Below are 8,796 nucleotides of genomic sequence, written 5' to 3'. Positions count from 1 at the left end.
TCTCTCTCTCTCTCTCTCTGATAGTCTTTTCTTTCCATCTCTTATGCTTCCTGGATATTTGGATCGTGGAATATTTAGACTGTTTATCATGCAGGGCTAACTAACTGCAGTATATCCTAATCAGACTATACTAAGCACCCATCTCCCCTTGAACATGGGAGTAACACTGTTGCTTACACAGCCCTGGTGCTAGGGCTCCTGAGCCTGCTCAGTCTTGACACTTCTCTGGAACTCAGTAGACACTTTGTCTTTCTATCTGACTTGCATCCGCCCAGCACACCCCCTTCCCTAGAGAACAAGTTAGCTGAGCTGTGGGTGGCTACAGGATTACTTGCCTGCTGGCTCCTGTGACACTCCCTCTATGATTTACATTCCTACTCAGCTTGCCTCCAGATTCCAGCATCCTGGTGCCTCACAGTTACGTTCAGTCCCAGCATTTGCCTTGTTTCCTAACTACAGGAATATTACAGTCTATGTATTAAGAACTTGGAGATAATAGAGCATTAAGTGCAACTAGCAACCACATGTAATCCTAGCAGTAACATATTAGCTTTGTTCCATTTCTGTTGTATTGCAAGAACACACACATGGGCCAGGGGTGGGAGGAGAGACAGACAGACAGACAGACAGACAGACAGAGCACATATTGGATGTGCATTGAATTTATTCGTTTTTACTTAATGTAGAGCTTCAAAGTCAATGTGTGACAGTAATCCAGGCTGAAGCCAGATGCTACAGTTACTGAATGACAATCTGACATTGTAACAGGCATGACTATTGCTACTATTACTGTTGTCATTTATTAATGGTATTCACATTGCAGACATTTGTATTTCTGTGTAAGGAACAGTGGTATCTGGCTCTGCCAGGTTACATGTCCTTATATTTACTATGTTACAGGCTACGATGTCTAAGGGATGTTTGCTTGCGGCTGAGTTTTATGAAGAAGCAGGGCATATTGGGGCTACTTTATAGTTCCCTAGTATATTCTACTTTTCTTTCTCTCTCTGTCTTCTCAATCATCTCTGCGCTGACAATGATTTACTGTAGGTGTGGCAGTGTGATGTTAGAGATTTTACTTCCTGAGAATCCTTCGAATAATAAGCATGACAAATGATTGTTAGTTTATCCTGGAAAAGACAAGTCCAAAAAAGCATTTTCCTTGAAAGATGCACTGTCTAAACAAAGAAATAAGGGAATGACGTCCTAAAGATTGTTTATTCGTAAGGTCGTTTACAAAAATAATCCCAAACAGACATTGTAATAATGACATAGTTTTTAATTCTACTTTACATTATTATATCTGCTTCTGTATGCATCTTTGCTTAAAAAGAACATAACAATCTGTGATGGTAGCAAGCTAATCCTTTTCTCTCATAATAGTTGTACTGTTTACTTGGTGTATATCATTTTTATTGATTATTTATTTGGGAATCTCATATCATGCACCTGATGGTGTTCACCTCCTCATCCTCTGGTCTCCAAGCAACTTCCCTCTTGACCTCTCCTCCCTCCCTCCTCCCCTGCCCCTGCCACCACCCCAGCCGGAATAAAACAAAGCAAAACAAGAAGGGAGGGAAAGTCCCATACTCACTAGAGCATGGTCAAATTCCTAGTGACCTGCCCCCCAAGGGGCACCCCTTCTTCCACCAGAAACCTTCAACTGAGAGAGACCTTGTGGTGGCAGGAGAGGGACAAGCCAGCTCTCACTAGCACAGACCTTAATATGGCTTCAGGCAGCAGCCCAGGTCCTGGACATCAACATAAGCACTAGACATATCAGGACTCATTCATGGCTCTCAGGAGCTGCATGGACCATGAACCTCAATTTGACCTCAGACAACATATGCCACTCACATCGGTGTGCCCCTGCCCTGCTCCCTCAGGGAGCAAAGCCCAAGGACATCAATACGTCATCAGTTAGCCGTACAGACTCTATAGGATCACATACATCTCAGGCTTCATTGTGTCCTGGGGCAGCAGCGTAGACTGTAGACACAAACATGGCCTCCCCCAGTGACATTGCAGACCATAGTGGTCCTTTGAGGAGGTCCAAGGCAAAATGTTGAATCTTTCCTTATCTTGGTCTCTGTTGTTTCCTGGAGCCAGGGGCATCCTGAGGCCAGGCTTCAGGTTGCAGGGCCAATTCTATGATAAGCTCCAGGTTGTTGTATACTATCCCACTGATCCACTCTGTCTTTTCTATCTTTCCCATCCCTCCATCTCATATTTGATCATGGTAGTGGCACCTACTGTCCCTACACCTTGAGGCAGGGGTGGTTCTGGGTGTCTTTATCTGTAGCCCTGAGCTGGCTGGTGTTGTATTTGTTTGTTTGGTTGGTTAGTTGGTTAGGTTTGTTTGTTAGTTTTTTTTAAGTTTGTGAGTGTGCCTGTACGTCTATATGCACATACGCATGTCAGTTCCCTGAAGGCCAGACAAGACATCTGATGCCCAGTATCTGGAGTTCCTGGTGGTTGTGAGCTGCCTGGGTGTTGGAAACTGAGCTCCTTCCCTCTGCAAAAGCAACAAGTGCTCTCACCTATGCAGCCATGTCTCCTGCCCCATTAAGTATGAATACATGATGGAAGCAAGTTTGTGCCACATTGCACAAGTGGAGGCATTCTCTCAATTCAGATTCCTTCCTTCCAGATGGCTCTAGCTTGTGTCCAAGTGACAAAAAATCTACACAGTACAGGTTCTAATATTCCCATCAAGGGCACAGCCTGCCAATGACGTAATTTCTCTCCACTAGTCCCCACCTCTTAAAGGCTCCATCTCCTCCCACACCACTTTATATCATCTCATAGCAGGTGACATGATGTCCTCAGAGGGCCAGCGCAGAGGGGAAGGGTCCTAGGGAGTTAGTGGAAAGATTTGATAGTAACCAGAGATATCCCAATCTCAATGAAAATAAAGGACAGGAAGAAGGAGGTGTGTTAGCCTCTTTTTCTTAACAAAAGAAAGTAAAATCTAGAATCACATATAGGTCCTTTGGGCCATTGAACATTCAAGCCAAGACTAAGAAGCTAAAGCTACCAAGTGGGTTTGGGACATGCAGAGTAGTTGAAGCTGGACTTGAGGGATCTGTGAACAATACTCTGACACAAGACTCTGCACCTTGCTCTATCTCCTTACTCTAGCTCTTTCCTGTAAGATCGTTCTTTGAAGCATGATATTTAATGGCTGAGTGACTTTTATCTGTCTGGCTATTTCATAATTTATTAGCTTTTCTCTGTATGTCAGGCATGTTCACTCATTTGGTTTCTGGTCACCCTTAGACTGTCTCTGGACAGGCTGTGTGCCTCCAGTCATTCCTTCTGTCCCCTGCCTTTTATGTTTGTCATCATCACGAGGAAACCTCCACAGTAGAGAACTGGTCTCTTCTGGTTCCTTCAACAAGGTACCCTTAGATGTTTGAAGATAGCTTCATTTCTTCTTCCTCAAAGACTATACTCCAGGCTGACACACTTGGCCTCGCATGGGTTTTTTTCCTCAAAGCTTCTGAACTTTGCCTCACTTGACATTCTTAAATTTCTGAGTGTGCAGAAACAAAGCCTTGAGACCATAGCAAGGCCTTCCGCCAGCTACCCCTATGCTGTGCTTTCTCCTCCTTCTAGGATCAGGCCTTGGTAAACCTCAGCCTGGGGTTTAGCCCAGCCTCCCTTGGAGCCCCTCTTGACCACCACCTACCCTGGCCCATCTTCTACATGGCTAGTGACCCCAGCCTTCATCTGAAGGTCTCTAGCTCTCAGGAGGCCTGCGGTGCCTTGCAGTGAGACCGTTTGTCTTCCTTCAGACACAACAGGACTAATGATACATATAGAAACACAGGGTCTGTGACAACACACACAAATCCTACACAGATTCAAAACAAAGTCCCACATTGAGAAGGGGAAATGGACACGAAGTCCCACCCCTAGCCAAGAAGCTATTTGCAATTGATACCTGCTGGGAAAGAGAAAATTGGTTTTCTCTAGTGGAGGGTTACTAGATACATCAACCACACACTACGGCAGGCCCATTGCCCAAGAGTAGCTGACTAACACATAATGGACTCTGTGTGTGTGTGTGTGTGTGTGTGTGTGTGTGTGTGTGTTTTGTTTCATTTGGTACTTTTTATCTTGTTGTTTGTCTTGATTTTTATTTTTTGTTTTGTTTTGTTTTATTTTTGGAGAGAAAGAACGATCATTAAGTTGGGTGGGTAGAAAGGTCGGGTTTGAGGAGTTGGGGGAGGGGAAAACATGGTCAGAATATATTGTATGAAACAAATTTTTTAAATAAAAAAAAAAATTAAAGTTTAGCACAGAGACACTGGGCTTTCAGAAGGGAGGTAAAGGAAGCTAGAGTTTCTGGGCATGATCACTGATGGGAACCTGTACCCTGACACCAGTGTCCCAGTACGCAGTGGGGCCTGTGGAGACAGGATGGACCAGCGACGCCATTGCTAGTAGAAGAGGGAGGTCTCCCCAGTTTGCATGGGGTCTGTTTCTCGTCCCCAAAGGTCCAGTCTGGGATGATAGATGCTAGAGAGATCAAGGCTTAGCCCCTCCCTCCTTTCCTGACCCCAATCACAAATAACTCCTGTTTCTGCTACCTCCTGACCTATGGCAAAGCCTGGCTTATCCTGCCTGTGGGATTGGGTATGTCTTACAGAGGGTCACACAAGCTGGTTAAAATCTGATTTAAAAAAAAAAAAAAAGTGGCTGCAGAGTCTTATATTCCCTGTTACATTATATTTCTGTGCATTGTGCTATAGACATCCCACCCTGAGGAAGGCCTGAAGGAATCATGAGCTCTGACTTCTATCCGGAAGAGGAAAGGACCCTCCCTTGCCCACACATCAAGAAAAATCCTTTATAGTCTCTGGCAGAAATGTTTTGGTAACAAGCTTAGATCTCTCCTTTATGTGTCGCAGCTGCACAAGAAACCCAAGCATCCAGTTTTTCAGAACCTAAGCAGTTAACGCTGGAAATTTTGCTGCAAATAAATTGATCAGTATGCAAGACAGTTGTCACGGCTGAATCATGGTCCACAGTTAAGGTAAACAGATCTGTGATGACATTTTCTGAGCAGAATACAAATGCAGTGCATTTGCTCCCAGAGGTTTCTGACATTATTTTCTACCCGGGCAGCACATCCTCCTAAGAAGGTGGTGTTCACAAGGAAGAAAGGTCTTTGTTCAACCCTCTGAGAAGGTAGGGCTGAAGCATTTGATGTGCTATCTGTGACGAGCATCGCTCTGGGAAAGATGGGTGTGGAGGGAACATTTCCTTTTCTTAGCCGCCTCCTTCCTCTTCTCCCACCCGTAGAGAGAGCCTTTGGGCTTTTTATTTATTTGAATGGTTGTGAAAATATTCCATGTGTTTGTATTGTGAAAGTTTGCGTGTGATTAGTTTTCTCCTAGGTGGATTTCCATGAAATCACTGAGGAGGAAAACAGAATGTCTATTTTTTTATTTCCTCCTCTTGCTTTCATCTTCATGCTCTCAAGTTTCGCATCTTCCCAGGCTATACCTGCCTGCTCTGCTTTATCGGGATCCAACACAGCATGGCAGAATCTGGAGTGAGGAATAGTCGGTAGCTGGATGCCATGCCATGGGCCAGATACCCTCTGTGTGTGGCGAAGCCTGAATCACTCTTAGTCTGAGCTGGTGTTCTGGTGTGTGCACAGCCCTGTCACAGCACTAGCTAGGAGCTGGCAAGCAGGTGTTTCCTGGAGGATCCTTGCAGGTGGGGTTGATCTTGCTGGGGGTGCTGCTAATATTTGTTTCTGTCTTGGCCGTCAGTTATGATGAATAACCCTGAGAACAAGTCATGGCGAAAGATTCACGTTGAACAAGGGGGATAACTGAGTCTGTTGAGAGTAGCACTTGGGCTCAAAGGTTTCCAGAGTTTCAGTGACTGAAAGTGAACAAGAAGGTGTGTCCTTCGAAGGTGGCTGAAATGGGGTGTGCTTGGACATTGTGAAGCCATTGAAGGACTGCATGCAGGAGAGAAGTTCTCCTGCTGTGCTTCTGTGGTCAATAAGTAGATTGTCCTGGGGTAGCCTTCAGGAAGTCTTCTGGGATCACCAGAGCACAGGGCTACCTCTCTCACTGCCAGCAGCATTCAGTGTGACATGCCCAGCCAGCTTCATGCTCAGTCGTGATTGGTTCTTTAAAAAATCTCTGACTGCCATTTGGTTTGTAGCACAGTCTGTGGCTCAAAATAGGTTTTGCAAATGGTGCTTATGTTCCAAACAGACAGCCACCTGAGCAAAGGAAGGATGCTTGGTTAATCTGGGTCCTTGGGGGTGTGGATGGAGAAACTGAGAGCAGTGGCAGATTCTGCAGGACCTGTGCGCTTCAGAGTCGACAGGCACGAGACGCTATCGATGCACTTATTCTTGGCAACAGGTCCTAGCACAAGCTCCTGTGACATAGGACATGTAAACTTGCAACCAGCCCAGCCGTGGTTTTCTTCCTCCTCTAGAATTCTCTGCCCATTCAGTGTAGGAGGATCAGGTGACCAAGGTTTTTTTGGGTTTTCCCTTTTTGAGTCTTGAGGCTGACACACCATTATTTTGAGACAGTGACATCATCCTTCCTCTTTGAGGCTCTGTCATCCCAACCCTGGTCTCTCACCTGGACTGTTGTGACCTTCATTCTCTTTCAGGAAGATTACAGGTAGAATGGGACCATATCTACACTGAGGAGGGAGGGGCTGGTTGGAAACAGGCCTCCCTGAGACTGGGTACTGAAGCTGAATCTAGATGACCAGGGGGTTAACTGGGTGAAGAGAAAGAAGGATGGGAGTTACCCTCATCCAAGGACGTAGTGTATGCAATGGTCCTGGGGTGGAAGAGAACAGAGTTTGGTACAAGGATGGACTGGAATGTGGCTGGAGCCAGAATGATGGGCAGGAGAGGGGGCTGCAGCCTGACCGTGCAGGAACAAGTGGGTGGGGGCAGGAACTCCACACAGTGGTAAGAACAAAGAGAAGTTGAGGGTGAGAGTGGATTGGCTGGCCTTATCTGATCTGGCTGAGTGGGTACAGGTAAGAGGGTCAGGGCAGAGCAGGAGTCTTGGGTGTTACCAGCCAGGCAAGCAGCAGAAGTGGAGAGACTCATGGCAGGGCCAGCGAGCTTCCTGAGATCTGCAGAGGTGGTGTTAATGTAGCACACTGGCAGCAGGGGGTCAGTGAGGGAGAAATGCATAAAAGAAGTGCCTGGAATGCCCTGGGGTCCTGGTGAAGAGCAACTGATGCAGGAGGGTCATTAAGTGGATGGCTAGGGACAGGCTCCTAAGAAGAAGGATGGATGCCTGAGTAAGGCAGGGAGCCTTTCCCACAGAGAGGGTAGGAACAGGAGAGTCACTGTTGGCCATAGGCAGCTGTGGCCACTGTATGACCCCAGGTCTCCCGTGGGAGAGGCCAAATCTGAGTAGAAAAGCTCAAGTGAGTGGGAGGAGCAGAGAGGCCGCCACATGTAGGAGCTGCCCCTGCTTTAAACTTTTACATGCACAATGGGAAATCCTACGTCTATTGTAAGGTGGTTTGCACTTGACCTGTGGAGTTGTTCTCATGGAATGCATTTGAGTTTCTGTGACACAGACTCAGTCTTTGCTGAATGTGACAAACCCTCATCTGTATGTGTGAGGCTCATCCCTGGCTTCTTGCTGAAGCTTGACCAGCCTCTGCTTGGCATGCCTACAGCGAATGGGAGTTGAGAGCAGAATGAAGGATGAACTCAGAATTTCTGGTTCCCTCACCAGCATTCATCAACCTTCTGAAGGAAGTATGGAACTGTAGGAACCTGGTCAAAGCCAGGGGCCATTTTTCTGACCTGTGCAAAAATGAGAGTAGGTACCTCACATGAGTGAGGGAGAAACAGTGAGCATGCCAGGCCCAAGGCAAGGTGCGTGGGATCATGGGGTGTGTGTGTGTGTGTGTGTGTGTGTGTGTTCATGCATGAGCACACAAGTGCATGCCTCCCTTTAGCATCCTCCTTGATCCTGACACTAGTTCTTTGTGTGCATGTTGCATCTGCATGGTATGTAGGGAGCATATAAGTGTGGTATGAATGTGGGCTTAAATGCATGTGAAGCTGTGAGAAGAGATGAGCAGAGTAGTGTTGACACATGAAGTGGAGGTTCACCACTTCACACAGCTCTACTGGAGAGATAAAGTACCTGGTCTGCCGACTCTCCCCAAGTGTCCCCAGCTCACACAAAGGCAGAGTCATGAAGGGAACACACCGGCTCAACTCAGGAAGAAGTCCATCTCAGGCAGCCTTCATGCTTTGGTGACATCAGTGCCAGGTGGGCACTTTGGAAAAGAACAGGAGTCCTGGAATGTCATCTTCCCTGTACGCCTGTGAGATAGGGCCAGAAGGACAAAAATCATAGAAGTGCAGGGAAGAATCTGCCGGTGAGATGATTGTGTTTGCTAGCACCTATGTGTGTGTTTAGCTGAGAAAATGTACTGTGCCAGGTGCCATCTGAGTGCTGTGTACATATGTCAGTATCTTTGATCCTCACAACTTCAGGACACTGTTATTCTCACTTTACAGATAGAAAACCAAGGCACAGAGAAGTGATTTCCTCAAAAGTTATAAAACACCTCCCTCTGTGCACACGTGTGTGTATGTCTGTCTTGTATGCACACACACACACACACACACACTCACACGTGCGCGTCTGCACAGAGCTATGTTGAAAGATACTCTTTTCTTGGGGAAAAATAATGAGAATAATAAGAGAGATGGGAACTTCTGCTAGACATCATCCATGATTTTCTGTCCTCACAATGACTCCACGG

The 8,796-nt window shown here is 46.5% G+C and overlaps 1 protein-coding gene across 6 annotated transcripts in view; it reads left to right on the top strand.

Moving 5' to 3' along the window:
• Positions 1-8,796, top strand: part of Arnt2 (aryl hydrocarbon receptor nuclear translocator 2) — a 168,957-nt gene that overhangs the window by 33,139 nt on the left and 127,022 nt on the right. Inside the window, exons 2-3 of one of the 6 annotated variants that reach the window (XM_029535023.1) lie at positions 4,917-5,041; positions 5,134-5,196. The exons of 3 other annotated variants lie outside the window; for them this stretch is intronic. The gene's annotated coding sequence lies outside the window, so the exon portion shown is untranslated. Of the gene's footprint in view, positions 1-4,916; positions 5,042-5,133; positions 5,197-6,588; positions 6,666-8,796 lie in introns of those variants that run through there. 2 more of the 6 variants (XM_029535029.1, XM_029535026.1) reach the window with 2 other exon arrangements.

This window comes from Mus pahari, chromosome 1 (assembly GCF_900095145.1).
Source record: "Mus pahari chromosome 1, PAHARI_EIJ_v1.1, whole genome shotgun sequence".
NCBI classification, from domain to species: domain Eukaryota; kingdom Metazoa; phylum Chordata; class Mammalia; order Rodentia; family Muridae; genus Mus; species Mus pahari.
Note: the sequence above shows the minus strand (reverse complement) of the source record. Positions and strands in the feature narration are given on the sequence as shown.